This window comes from Chiloscyllium plagiosum, chromosome 12 (genome assembly GCF_004010195.1).
Source record: "Chiloscyllium plagiosum isolate BGI_BamShark_2017 chromosome 12, ASM401019v2, whole genome shotgun sequence".
NCBI lineage: Eukaryota > Metazoa > Chordata > Chondrichthyes > Orectolobiformes > Hemiscylliidae > Chiloscyllium > Chiloscyllium plagiosum.
Window position 1 is genome coordinate 16,594,447 of NC_057721.1, and position 6,099 is coordinate 16,600,545.

The 6,099-nt window shown below is 47.1% G+C and overlaps 1 long non-coding RNA gene across 2 annotated transcripts; it reads left to right on the forward strand.

Annotated features, from left to right (window-relative positions):
* Positions 1 to 286: 286 nt before the first annotated feature.
* On the forward strand, positions 287 to 5,472 carry LOC122555014. Of its 2 annotated transcripts, none has more exons than XR_006313131.1 (3): positions 287 to 367; positions 933 to 1,066; positions 5,151 to 5,472. It is a non-coding gene; the product is annotated as an uncharacterized LOC122555014 (long non-coding RNA). The 2 variants fall into 2 exon arrangements; XR_006313132.1 differs by lacking the exon at positions 287 to 367 and adding an exon at positions 518 to 816.
* Positions 5,473 to 6,099: the final 627 nt, after the last annotated feature.

Below are 6,099 nucleotides of genomic sequence, written 5' to 3' on the forward strand. Positions count from 1 at the left end.
TCCTGAGTACCCTACTGATTCTTAATCACTGTCCAGGAGAAATACACAGTTGTCTTTTGAGGAATTCAGCAATGAACATATGTTAAATTGCAGCGGAACATTGAGCTGTGTGGGCTCAATTCCATCTGGAAAAAGAAATAAGCTTGCTTTTTATCATCTTTCAGAAGCTGTGGATGACTGATAGTGCCTGACAGCCCATGACATGCATTTGAAAGGTTGTCACTGTTGAAATGTAACAAACATTACAGCCAAGTTCGTATGGCAGATTCATAAACAATAATGTGTCAGTAGCCAGACAGTCTGATCTGGTAAGGTTGATTCATGGAAACATAATGGCCAGTGCATCGTGGAAGATCTCCAAAATTAGGTGACAGCATATTTAATACGCATCTGAGAGGGAGGTCTTGAGGTCGAAGTCTCATCCGAATGCCTGCATGTCTGACTGTGCACAGTCGTTCAGCAGTGCACTGGATTGCCTAAACATGGTGATGTGTATTTGTGTTCATTCCCTGGTGTCTTCTTGAATGGAGAGCGCATATGTTCAATATAACTGAGGGGAAAACAACGCTCTCTCTAAACCTCTCTTGTGAAAAGGCATTTCCTCTGAATGTGGTTCTTTGCAAAATCAAAGCCAAAAGAATGTGGAGCTAATTCCTTGGTATTTTTGAGAAAGTGGCAGCCAAAATATTTTTCTAATTTGTGCCGCAGAACAGGCTCTGTCTGACGTAGTTCTGTGTTGGGATGAAGCTGTGCAAATTTGGGAGCCCAACCACATTGACTGGATTTCAAAGCAGTCACTCCTGGCCAATGCAGCTGGTAACATGACTCAAAACTTCTATTAACGACTCTCTCCGACTGCTTTTCCTTTCCTTTCTTTTCCTTCTTTTTGTGTTTTTTAATTTATTTTCTATTTTCTTTACATGCCTCTTCAGCTCAGATGGCATTGGCAGCAGACTTTGAGGACCTCAGTTGAGCCCTCTATGCCAGAGAGTAGGCCCAGCGTGCACCTTGACTGTTCCTGAAGCAGGAATTGTGGAGGAAGCAGTGACGACAGACCATTCCTAAGGTTGGAGCCCAGTGTGAGCCCAGGTGGCAGCAGCAACGATTGGCAGCTGGTGGCCTAGGATGGCAGCAGCGATGGTTGCCTCTGAGGTGGCAGTCGGGGACGAAGCCTTGCAAGCTGTGGCGAAGCCTGGAATGCCCGGCGTGGTCTTAGCCTCGGGCGGGGGAAAGCATGTCCAGTGTGGGGGAGTGTGTGCCCAGTGCAGGGGGGAGCGTGCCCAGTGTTGGGGAGAGCGTGCGCAGTGTAGGTGGAAACTTTCCCAGTGCAGGGGAGAGCGTGCCCAGTGCAGGAGAGAGCATGCCCACTGCAGGGGAGAGCATGCCCAGTGCAGAGGGGAGCATGCCCAGTGCAGGGGAGAGCGTGCCCAGTGCAGGGGGGAGCGTGCCCAGTGCAGGGGGGAGCGTGCCCAGTGTTGGGGAGAGCGTGCGCAGTGTAGGTGGAAACTTTCCCAGTGCAGGGGAGAGCGTGCCCAGTGCAGGAGAGAGCATGCCCACTGCAGGGGAGAGCATGCCCAGTGCAGAGGGGAGCGTGCCCAGTGCAGGGGAGAGCGTGCCCAGTGCAGGGGGGAGCGTGCCCAGTGTTGGGGACGCAGGGGGGAGTGTGCCCAGTGCAGGGGGGAGCGTGCCCAGTGCAGGGGGATAGTATGCCCAGTGTGGGGGACAGTATGCTCAGTGCGGGAGGGAGAGCATGCCCAGTGCAGGGGGGAGCATGCCCAGTGCAGGGGGAGCATGCCCAGTGCAGGGGATAGTATGCCCAGTGCAGGGGAGAGCATGCCCAGTGCAGGGGAGAGCATGCCCAGCGCAGGGGAGAGCATGCCCAGCGCAGGGGATAGTATGCCCAGTGCGGGGGACAGTATGCCCAGTGCGGGGGACAGTATGCCCAGTGCGGGGGACAGTATGCCCAGTGCAGGGGAGAGCATGCCCAGCGCAGGGGAGAGCATGCCCAGCGCAGGGGAGAGCATTCCCAATGCAGGGGAGAGCATTCCCAATGCAGGGTAGAGCATTCCCTATTAGGGAAGACCAGTTTGGAGCATCACGGAACAGACCCAAGGCTCAGGAAATGACTGTAATGTTTGACATTTCAACTTTAATTCTTTGCTTTTCCATATTAATGCCAAGACGACTGTGGTGCTGAACTTCTTAACTTATTTCTTTACTTCTCTATTTCTGTGACTATGATTTTGTACTAGGTGCTTGTAGGTTTAGGTTTTACTGTCACATGTATTCAAATACAGGATAGAAGGGTACAGTGAAACATGTACAATGTCTCCACACACATCAAACACTAACCACCCAACGCCTAGAGGAAGAAAGCCTCATCTTTGGATTGGGACCCTCCAACCACACGGGGTCAATATGGATTTCACCAATTCCCCATCTCCCCTTCCCCCCACCTTATCCCAGATCCAATCTTCCAACTTGGCACCACCGTCTTAATCTGTCCTCCCTGTCCATCTTCATTCCCGTCTATCTGCTCCACCCTCCTATCCGACCTATTAACATTACCCCTATCTTCATCTACCAATCGCATTCCCAGCTACCTGCACCCCCCGCCTCATCTCACCTTCCACTTATCTCTCAGCCCCCACAAGCCTCATTCATGCTGAAGGGCTTATACCCGAAATATCAACTCGCCTATTCCTTAGATGCTGCCTGACTGGCTGTGCAAGACCAACATAGATTATCCTTAGAGAATCTGGTGTCATATAGAGAGGTGCGTATGTGTTGCTGGAGAACATCATCTGGCGCCATGGAAAATAATAACCCCAAGGGTAGCCAGCTGGCGTGCTTGCCCACCACCAGGAGAGCGTGCGCAGTGTAGGTGGAAACTTTCCCAATGCAGGGGAGAGCATGCCCAGTGCGGGGGAGAGCATGCCCAGTGCGGGTGAGAGCATGCCCAGTGCGGGTGAGAGCGTGCCCAGTGCACTGTGGGTGAGAAAAGGATCAGCACCAATTCCCTCACAGTCACATTGTTTTCTGACACCCACTGCACATCCCATGAGCTACAGCACTTCAGAGAGCCCCTGTAGAAGAGGTGAGAGAGAAAATTGGGAGCAGAAGGGAAATCAATAAACAACGATTATCCATATTATAACAGGCACTATAATATTTGTTGTCACTGAAGCCAACCCATTGTGTTTATCAGGAAGAGGCCCCAAAACTTCTTCATTCCCTGTAAGCCTAAAACTCTCCACAAACACCTATCTTTTTAAACTCATTGAAGATTAACAAATACTAGGCATCTCTAGAATGTAAATAGGTTTTTTTCCTTGAAGCATTGGAGGTTTATAAAATCCTGAGGGGCATGGATAGGGTGAATAGACAAGGTCTTTTCCCTGGGTTGGAGGAGTCCAAAACTAGAGGGCAGAGGTTTAGGGTGAGAGGGATCGAAAGGGCAACTTTTTCATGCAGAAGGTGATGCATGTATGGAATAAGCTGACAGAGGAAGTGGTGGAGGCTGGTAGGATAACAACATTTAAAGGACATCTGGATGGGTATATGAATAGGAAGGGTTTGGAGGGATATGGGCCGAGTGCTGACAAATGGGACTAGGTTAATTTAGGATAACTTTTTGGCATGGATGAGTTGGACCGAAGGGTCTGTTTCCGTTCTGTACATCTCTATGACTTTATCATTCTAAATGTGATATTATAGCCTTTTTTTGACATATATATCTAACCTCAGAGAAAGAAACAAGATTATCTGCCTTTTCAGATTACTGTCTGTGGGACCTTGCACATTGCCTACTATGTTTCATGTGTTACAGCAGTGACCACGCTACAAACTATTGAATTTACTGAAATTGTTCTGTGACATCTGAGGTTTTGAAGCAAGTAAATGCAAGTCCAGAAGTTCAAGCTAAATAGGATTAATAGGTTCTTAGTCATTGGAGTTAATGTCTGGTTATCACCTACAGGTGATCTAATGCAAAATTATAATAACACAAATAGTTATGAAAGTTAACAAAAATCAGTATAAATAAAGTACACAGAAATACATGCACAATGATGAAATATTCACCACCTGGTGGTGTTCATGCTTTGAGGACTAACGATACTACAGCCATGACAGTGGTGCAACTGTCTATCAATCTGATTTTATGTTTGTCGAGGGCACAATGGTGTAAATGTTGGTGATGAGACTGACCTTGATCTGGTGTCAAATCCGACAGTAATTTAACAGTAGCTTGTTGGTTAAAGATGAGACTTGCACCTCTATCTGAGAGGAAGACCTGCCTCCGAGACCCATGGTGCATACAATTGGCCAGCAGATCGTTGATAGCAGCAGTGCCACCAGGAGCAATGGTGACTACTGGGAGTGCATCTGGTTCAGAAAGGAAATATTTGTTGAAGCCAAACACTGAGAAGTTTTGCCAGGGTCAGACTGGTAAGGCTAAAAATAAAGAGCACACGGGGAAGGAGTGGACAGGCAGGGGGTAGGAGAAAGGGGGTGTTTCCACTTTCAGAGAAATGGGATGGGGGTGGGTTTCCAATGGGCCAAGGTAAACCATAAAAGAGACTCACCTTCCTACCCAACACCAGCCTGAGCATTAAAAACTAATGGGCTTCACTCTTGGCATGAGTATTACTTGACATAGGAATCCTGTGGGTGAGATGGAGGAGACTTGCTGTAAATGGTATCCATGGCATTGCAATGAATTTCAACCACTGTCCACTGCCTGTTAACTTGTCCAAAATTCAACCAAGTGTGTGCAGCCTCATTTACATATAAGCCACACTAAAAGGTCTTACTGTAGGAAGGAAATCTTCAAATTTGTTTTTAACATCATCTCATCTCCACTTTTGATAGATTTCTTCCATGGAGGAGAGATACATTCAATAAAATGATGGTTGGGAATTTTCAGGAATAAACACATTTGTGTCTTCATATAGAAGTTGAAAAGTGAGAAAACATTGTTGATATTATAAGCTGAGCGCTTAATACATTTGCCTAACGTTCCACTGTTTACTCTTTAAACAGCAAAGGTTTGACGCATTGTTTGTAAAAGTGGCAAGGTTTTGCTCAAAGTCATTTGTTTATTACTTACAGAGAATTCACTAACACAGACCTTGAAATCGTTTCTCTAGTTTCAGATGAAAGGCAGAACTGAAGGAACAAAGCCAGCGTTGTCACTGACAGAGTACTGCACAAGTCAATGATGAAGGCTGAGGGAAACCATCCAGGACAATAACGTTGAGAATTTTGAGGAAAGTTTTGCCCATATTCTAATTTAGATGAACAAAAATGATACAATACAGCAATAAGCCATTTGCCCCATGATACTCTGGCAGCTATCCAATTAATCCGACACTCTGACTCTTTCCTCCTAGCCTTTTCCAGGATTTATCCAATGTCATCCTTTCAAAATCACACAACGCTGGGTTATAGTCCAACAGGTTTATTTGGAAGTACCAGCTTTCGGAACGCTGCTCCTTCAACAGGTAGCAGGACTCCGAAAGCTTGTGCTCTCACATAAACCTGTTGGACAATAACCTGGTCACAGAGTCATAGAGCCATAGAGATGTACTGCATGGAAACAGACCCTACGGCCCAACCCGTCCATGCCAACCAGATATCCCAATCTAGTCCCACCTGCCAGCACCTGGCCCATATCTCTCCAAACCCTTCTTATTCATATACCCATCCAAATACCTCTTAAATGTTGCAATTGTACCAGCCACCACCACTTCCTCTGGCAGTTCATTCCATACCAGTACCACCCTCTGCGTGAAAAAGTTGCCCCTTAGGTCTCTTTTATATCTTACCCTCTCACCCCAAACCTATGCCCTCCAGTTCTGGACTCCCTGACCTCAGGGAAAAGACTTTGTCTATTTATCCTATCCATGCCCCTCATAATTTTGTAAACCTCTATAAGGTCACCCCTCAGCCTCCAATGCTCCAGGGAAAACAGCCCCAGCCTGTTCAGCCTCTCCCTATAGCTCAGATCCTCCAACCCTGGCAACATCCTTGTAAATCTTTTCTGAACCCTTTCAAGTTTCATAACATCTTTCCAATAGGAAGGAGACCAGAATTGCA